Source organism: Triturus cristatus, chromosome 2_1, assembly GCF_964204655.1.
Source record: "Triturus cristatus chromosome 2_1, aTriCri1.1, whole genome shotgun sequence".
NCBI classification, from domain to species: domain Eukaryota; kingdom Metazoa; phylum Chordata; class Amphibia; order Caudata; family Salamandridae; genus Triturus; species Triturus cristatus.
The window spans coordinates 1,040,063,663-1,040,072,633 of record NC_140581.1 but is presented as its reverse complement, the minus strand read 5'-3'; positions in this window follow the sequence as shown (position 1 = coordinate 1,040,072,633).

Sequence of the window (8,971 nt, the reverse complement as noted above, 5' to 3'; positions counted from 1 at the left end):
CTTATCTCCATTCTGAGACAGGCAAATGACGATTGGGGGGGGGGGGGAGCTAATTCACGTGTTCAAGGAGGTGAGACAGAACTTGAATCGGAGGTCGGTGTAACTAAGAGGGCAGTGAATAAAGAGAACAAGTCGCACACACTTTGAGCTAGTAAATCTGATGAAGATATTAAGTAATTGGGTAAGGCTATGAAAGACTACAGTTATATACAGTTATATATAACCTTGTGTGAAGTCTCTTTTTGTGGTGTGCCTAGTGCGTCACTGGTGTGTGTGGGTGTTGCACAAACTCTTTACACATTGCCTCTGGGATAAGCCTGACTGCTCTGCTAAGCTACCAAGGGGTGACAAGAGGTTATCTTGGGTGAGTAACTCACTTATCCTGACTAGAGTGGTGGGTTCTGCCTGGCTTAGGTGTATACCCTAGCCAACCAAAAACCCAATTTCTAACATTGGTTGTCAGAGGTGAGGATAAGACTTGCATTTGCGTAGTACCACAGTGGCTCATTGTTCCACTACCAACTCTGCACTTAGACCAGTATAAAACCATATACTGCTTTATTTCCTTTTTGCCTTTTCGCTTTTGGTGTATTCGCAAACTTGCAACCATCATGTTTCAACCTGGGCGAAGACGCCCCACAGAGCAGGCAATAGGGTTTCTCGTAGAGGTCTGGCCCCAAAAGAGCTGGCGGACAGGCAGAGGAGATCAGAAGTTGGAGCTAGCAATACGTCAATAGCAAATAAAGGAAAAGGAAATTATTTCGGCTCATGAGGCGAGAATGAGAAAGCTTGAAGAAGAGCTCGAGAGGGTTGAGTTGGAGCTGAAAACCAATAGGGAGGAGTCCAGCAACTGACTTGAATGAGGGGTTTACATACACCAGGGGGTTCAGGGGTATGAGGTTGCTCCAGTGGTGAGGACAGTCCCTGAGGTGGATTGGGGAACTGGCGCAGGGGTTCATAGTCCTTATAGTGGGAGGGACGCTCCACTGACTCTAGATGAGAAGTGCAGGGAGAGGGGTTCCCCCATGGTAGAAGCCCTGGTACGTGTGTATGGATACCCCTCAGAAGAGTGTGGGTTGAGTGACAGAAACAGTCAGGCACTAGCTTACTAGTCTCAGGAGGGTGATGTGAGGTACTTTTGCAAGGCACTGGATGGTGAGGTGAAGGGTGGCGTGGGAAACACATGTGAGGTGCTGTGTGAATCAATTGTTGGAGAGCATATTTTAATTCCCTGTTTTCTAGAGCTATGCCAATACCCTGTGGAGTGTGAGTTCTTCGATCCCAGGGAGCTTGACCTGGAGGCAGACCTTTTGGTGAATTTCAGAGGGTCTGAGGAGCCTTTTGGGAGTGATCCTGAAGGAGACGGCTCAGATTTTCCCCAACCAGGTGAGGTAGGGGAGGTTTGTAGTGACCAAGATAGGTCGAAGCGTAGTGGGATAGGTGAGGGGTCCCATGTTTTGTCTCTGGGTAGAAGCAGTGGGGGGGGGCTGAGTCACTAGATACCCAGAACCCAGCCCCAGGGCCTGGTTGGTTCCATGAGTGAACACCAGGAGGGGGGCCTAGTGTTCACCGGGAGGCAATCCACTGAGGGGATCCCAAGGTGTGGATGAGCTGGGGGAGCTGCTGTATCAAGCGTCCCGCCAGTTCTAGTGTCTGGCAGCACTATTCTAGTTGGAAGGGTGCATGAGTCCAGAGAAAGGGGTGAGAGTCCTCAGTGGAAGGACCAGTGGATCAGAGGTTGCCAGCTCTGAGGTCAGATCACCCCAGCACTGACCCTGGTGTTGCCACTTCTGGTCTGGAGGGTCTTCATGCACTGTCAGGTGGACAGGAGGCAGGAGACGTGCGCCAGGCAGACTCTTGCACAACTCATGAGGAGTGTGTTTCCCTGGGGAAGGGTGGGGTGAAGCGGCACCACCAGCATATTTCAGCATGTAACCGCTGCAACACCGCTGCGGTACCCTTGATTCCTGCAGCAGCAGTGGTCCTGTGGAGGTCCATGCACCACACTAGTAATGTGGCACACCGTGCCGCAGTGTGATGGTGGGTGGACCTATCGACCATTGTAGTTGTAATAAGGCCCTTAGTCTCATCTAGTAACAGCAATAAATAATGGAGATTTTATAATTATCTTCCACAAGATGTTCATTTTAATTCTGAATTTGTTTCACAGATATTTATTTTGAATAGGTCTATTCACCACTCCTTGGATACCTTTAAAGCTTTTTCTAGGAACTTTATCAATATTTACACTCCTAAGACAAAGAGGTCCACAGCAGAAAAAATGTATTTTGTGGAATATCATTCAGTCTCTGGAGTAAGAATATTATTCATGCCAAACCTCTCTAGAAATCCTTTTCAAGCAAAGATGGGCTTTAATAAATTTACAATTGCGAAAGCTAGTAACTCCCATTTCACTAGAAAGGAAAAATACAATAAGGCAGAAATAATTGTGGTAAATTCTTAGCATATTGCCCTAAACTTAATGAAAACAAGTCTTTTATTAATTCAACAATCCATGGATATGGTACAATTAAAGTTGCCCTCTTAGATATTTTTGTTTGCTTTCCAGAATTTTACATGAATTTCTGTCTTTCTTGTTTTTTTCCCACTTCTGAGGTTCTTGGGACAGTTTTATGAATATGCATAAAAATATGTTAGCTTCCTTTGATTTACTAGATTTGGAGTATGGCTTGTCTTTGGAGAGATATCTAGTGTTATACCTGCTTTAAAAAAAGGCAGAGCTTGTGAGCCAGGCAGTTTTTAATCAGACATGTACACACGGTTCTCTTACACCTTATTGTCCAATTTATTAAATTGATTGATCTATTTTTTTATGTTCTATACTTGGTGTATTCTTTGATGCCATAATTTGCCTTATTTATATATCAGGAAAGACTCCACATCTTGTAAAAATATAGACCTGTCTATCGTATTAATGACTGTAGCATGTTTCCAAAACTCTTGCTATGTTCCTTGATTCCATTTTAATAAAATTAATTAGAAATTAACAATATTGTTTTATTAGAGGAAGATTATTAGCTGACACTTTAAGAACCTTTTGAATATCGCTACCATAGTCCACTTATTAAACTCACTTTTTCCAAACTGTCTAGCTAAATGCTGTAAAAGCTTTTGACCACCTTGAGTGGGGTTTTATGTTAGGGGCATTAGTATGGCATGATCACAATTGCATTTTAGGATATTATGCCAACAATGTATTGTTCTCCTAGATCTCATATGTTTGTTAATATTGTCTAGTACCGTTTTTCACATTAAAAGAGGAGTTAGACAAAGTTGCCAATGTTCTGGTCTCTTTTTTGTTTAATGATTAGTCCCTCTCTTTACTGAATTTCATCAAAATACTTCTATCAAGGGTTTCAGTTTTCAAAATGATTAAGGACCTAATTACAAGTTTGGCAACCCTCCTGCAAAGCACTACGCCAATGCTCCGTAGGAAGACCCCCAAACCTGTAGTGAGACCACCTGCGGGATTCAGACTGGTATCCAGGTCAGTGGGATGGTGGTGCGGCAGTCCCACTGCGGTGCATTTCTAAGGCTCAAAGAGTAGCCTTTGAAAGGCACTGCCGCGGGACCGCCGCAGCAAGTTCCTGCAGGGAAGAAATGCATCATGTTGTGCATTTCTTTCCATACAGGAACTTTGGGTTGCAATACCTGTGGGCGAGACCATGTACCCCCTGCATGAACACCCAGGCTCAGAGGCAGCCAGGGGCCCTGTAAGGGCCACCTGAGTTGCCTCTTCACCACCCTTTCCATGGTGAGCTCACAGCCATGGAAAGGCTGGCGAAAAAGGCCACTCATAATATGCTTGGTGGTGCTGCAGTGGCACCGCCAGCATATTACTCTGTCTGACCGCTACATCACGGTTGTGGGATCATGGATCCCCGTTGGTTGCAGCGGTCCTGTGGTGGTCCGACCGCCACACTCGTAATGCTGTGCACGGTGCCGCAGTGTTGCAGTGGCAGTACCGCCACCATGGGTTCGGTGGTCCGATGGACGAGCAAACTTGATACTAGCCACAAAGTCATGTTTTCTGCCTATAAAGATGATGTTCTTGTGTATATTTTTATTTCTGAAACTACACCGCAATTCTTCTTTAAGTAATAAGCTCAATTATATGTACTATCAGGATATAAATTGAATACTAATAAATCTGAAATCCTTCCTCTAAACAAATATGGTTGAAATGCTCTATTTAAGGATTATAACTTAGCTTGGTGTAAAATAAAAATTAAATGTTTGGAAATTTCATATATTTTCTTACTCTCTTATCCATTCAATAAATTTCAATTTATATATTTTACAAAAATTGGATTCCCATATAAATAAGTAGTCTAATCAATATATTTCTTGGTGGTGTCAATTAGAATATTTTAAAATGAAGATCATACTTATTTGATCATAATGTTTTCTCTGTGTTATCTATTAACATTCCTAAAGAACTTTGTTCATTAAATAAAATAATTTCAAAGTTACTCTGGAATAATGAGTGTTGAAAACCCATTTCTAAACTGAAACTCAATCAATTAGAGGACGGAAAACATTTTTCAGGTGGTATTGTACATTTTACTTCCTTTTCTTTGAGACAGGCATGCAGTGGTTAACAATAAACATTTAATGAGGTAGATCTACCGAATTAATTGACAATAGAGAGTACTTTCATTTCACCTTTTATTATCAAAGAATATTTACTATTTCTAAGATATCCTGGGTTTATTCTATTCCTACTTTAACAGCCATAAGTAGGATACTCTTTCAACATAATATTAACAATTTATCTGAAACAGAGATCTTCTTTATTTTCCTATTTGGTACAGCAATTGTGTCAAGATTAATAGAAGAGTTATTTCCTGGAGACCTGGATACGACACCAGCTTGACAAGGTTGATAGCTAGGTCTTGTTTCAATAGAGACATGAAAAAAACGTTATTCTCTATTCACTGCATAAGCAATATGACAGATGTCTTATAGTATTAGGGGCTTTGTCTAGATTTTAATACAAACATGGTGCTCCTACTAACCACCATAGTATACATTTTTATAATTTTATCACCCAACTAAGAGCTTCTAATACTTATTATATATGTCATCTGTAAACGTCAATAGAGATAAATGTAGGGTACAGAATACACTAACGTGGCTAGTCAGTGCATGGTCAAATATTTGTAATAAAATCACTTGAGGTTCTCGTGCAGCTAATATTTCCTTATTCTTATATAATAGAATATTTATTGCATCTGAGTCACTTCATAAAATGAATATTTCTGTCCCTGATTTATGTTAACCTTGCTCTTCTCAAATGCAAATCTGCCACTTATGATTTATGATTAGACGTTGGTCCATGAGTTGTGGGTTCTGGTTTGGGATAAATCAATCTTATTTTAGGTTCTGCCTTTCTATTTTCTCTTGGTAATATTCTTTTGGGTAGCCTAATTGGAGAGTGGAGTTTCCTTCCTCTTAGAGGTAAATTTGTTGGTTTGTGCATTGCTATGGCTAATTATTTGATAACCTTTCATTGGAACTATTGTTCTAAATGATCATGTACTGCTTGATGGAAAGCAATGGGCTTTGTAGACTTCCAACAAAATGCAGAAGATGCCTTTACACGTTCCAATGACAAGTAACTATTTACCCCTGTCCAAGGTGGTAAAATAGCACAAGTCCAGACAGTGGCAGCTGTTAAGGAATGGGGGTTGGGGCAGCCGAGGGGGGTGAGGTAGAAAAAAAAAAAGTAAAGAAAAGAAAACTTACATTTAGAACGCCAGCTGCCGCTCTTCTTCATTCTCCCTCGGCTGATTGGTCTGAGTGCCTTGGTTCGGCCCTCAGAGAGGGACTGGGGGCCTGGGCTTCTTCTCCACCCAGGCTGTAATGCAGCCTGGTTGGAGAACATGCAATGTGCGCATGAAGGTTTAGCCAGCACGAGAGGGATGGTCAAACCGGCATGCGAACTGAAGTGCTTACGCTCTTCCCATTGCAGGCTGTGATGACAACCTAGCCCCACCCTGTGCTGTAAAACTGCTGCATTATGAAAAAATAAAATGATATTAACGTAGAGTTCTTACCATTTTGTTTTTCCTTTTTCCACTGCTCAGAAAGCAGTGGGGCGGCTCTTGTCCACCTTTGCGGAGCACCCACCGGTTGGTCTAGCTCTATAGCTATTGAAGACACTAGCCAAACCCAAACCATGGCAGAGACCTATTTTCAACTTTCTTTACATTGTAGACTGCTCACTGTACATGATGTGGTGCCTGGTGGTCTGCTTGGTCATTGGCCAGGCTTATTTTGCTGCAAAGGTTATACTACTGCTTAACAGGTGTTTTTCTGAGCTATGTCTTTTTACTTTAAATACCAGAATTAACCTTTTAAATTTCAGCATCACCACAATGTCGACATTAGAAAGAGAAGGTGGCATTGTTTCTTTTTTGCTTTAAATATCTATGAAACGGTTCTTCATGCTACATTGTCAGATATTTTATGGTGACCCCCTACATTCCATGCACAAACATCTGAAAAACATCCTACCTGCATATCACTTACTATGCAATTTACCTAAAAACAGTTGTCTGTGTAATGTTGTTCATTCCAACCTCTGTCAGCTCAGATATGAATCCGCACTGTGTGCCCCATAACGTATTCTGAAGTTATCATCTGGAGGCATGGTGGCCCTACGCAAAACCCAATATAGTGCACATTTTCTGTATTGGTTATGCATTGATGTGATTGGGTCTTGGGGAATGGTTCTCCAATCTCAGATGCAGTGCTTTAGCAAGCAAGTAATATGCAACTCAACACACTGGTAGTGAAATGTATCTTACACTGGGATAAAGTGGGTGGGCCCCTCAGGCTCCTGGGTCCCACTGCAACTGCACCTTCTGCACTGTTGATAGCTACTCCCCTGGTCAGATGCTAAGAGACGGCGAGCAAAGTGACAGCCACAGTCTTGTTGAGAGGGTAGCCCATGAATACCTTTGAATATGGTTACATTGACTGGTGTGGAGCCAGTATGGAATCAGCTGGGCCTGAAAGAGACATTAAAAAACATTCCTGTCTCTATCAATAAATTTCACTTGAGTCTCTTAAATACCTTTCATACTGATTGTTCCACAGGTGACACAAATAGAGGGCGAGGAGTGGTAACAGTACACCAATACCCATCTGAATCTAAGGCTTTCTGTCCTCAGTATCCACATATACTCGCCCCTTATAGTGTAAGTGCAATCATCCGATTGTCAAAAGACTCTTTGAGCGTCACTGATTCTCTGCTAGCCAAAGGCATCATTCTTACTGGCTCTTTTTACACTGGTCTTGGATGCTTTATGTGAGTCATCATGAAGGAAAAGTGGTGCCCGTTCACAGAGGAAGCCGTAACCGGGCCCCGTCCTGCGGATATAGCTGTATGCCTTTCACAAATTCACTAACATGTTCCAGACTCCACCATGAAAACTGCACCTTTCACAATATGTGAGACATATAACTAGAAAGGCTTTGCGAATCCATCTTTAACCTTCCTTGAAGATATTTCATGTAACTGAATGCATTATACAATAAAAAATGGAGAAAAAAGTGCACCTTAGTGAAATGGCGTCTTGTTTTCTGTATAGGAAAAATGTTTTTCCCAAGAGGAAGCACTTGACAGAAATACATTTCTGACGTTCTCCAGGAAAGGGGAAGATTAGAGATGACTTTTAGCAGCCCCTACAAATCTCTCGTTTGTGTGTGTTTACACTTCTCAACCTTAGAGTCGGAATTTAGTTTTTTAGTTTAGTTTTTTAGTTTACCGGCCCCCGGGTCCCACAACCGGCTTCAGGGAAGACTTTCTGAGTAAAATTACACTCTATGCGGGCAGGGCGTCGAATTTTACTATTTTAGGGGATCTCAACTTTCATTTTGAGATGCATGAGAAAGCGGTGATTTCGAACCTACTGGCAGATATGGAGGCCTTTCAGTTGGTGCTTTCTGCGAGTACTCATGAGGCAGGGCATTTGCTGGACCCTATATTCTCGAATCTACATCCTTTACAGGTCTCCTCTCCAGTTCCCCAGGCCTGGACGGATCATTTCTTAGTCTCTTTTGTGCTGCGATTGCAGGGGAAAGCTGTACCCCTACGCTCTGTCCCGTGCTGAAGCGTCCTTGGCATAAATTAGATCTTTGCCAACTTTCGGCTTGCTTGGCTGATAGTAGGCCTTTAATGCCCTCTGACATGGAGGCAGCAATTTCTTGCTTCCATGAATGGGTTGTTCTGGGCCTGGATACTTGTATCCCGGCCCGTCTGGGAGCAAGAAGTAGAGGGTCTTCCAACTCTTGGTTTGACACATTACTTGTGTCAGCCAAAAAGGGTTGTAAGCAGCTGGAATGTGACTGGAGATGCTCTTATGACGTCTCAGCTAAGCTGGAATATCGGGCTGCCATTAAACAGTATCACCAACTTATCCGGAAGGTGCGAGCTGAGTATGTGGCTAAAGAAATCTTGGCAAGCACTAATCCGGCCAAGTCGGTGTTTGCCCTGCTTAAAAGTATGAAAAGTGCAGGCTCTGTGGTATCCTCCCTGATTGTCTCCAACCAACAGTGTAGTGAGCTGGCTCGTTACTTCCTGGATAAGGTTGAGCAGATCTATTCCAACCTGCTGCCGGTAGATCTGTGTGCTGGGAGTGAGTCTTCTATCACATCTGGCCCCATGGCGGGTTGTAGCCTGGTATCCTTTCCATCTCTATCTTCCAACGAGTTTGACGTACTCTGTTTGAAGATCAAGTCTGGATCCCCAGCTGATCCCCTGACTCCTGCCTTATTTCGTCCACTCCACTCTGTGATCGCCCCTTGGGTTGTGGGTTTAGTGAATCTATCCTTGTCTTCTGCAGTGGTTCCCAGGGTTTGGAAACATGCCAAAGTTGTTCCTTTACTTAAGAAACCCTCCCTGGACCCTGTGGAACCGGGCAATTATCGGCCTATCTCCCTG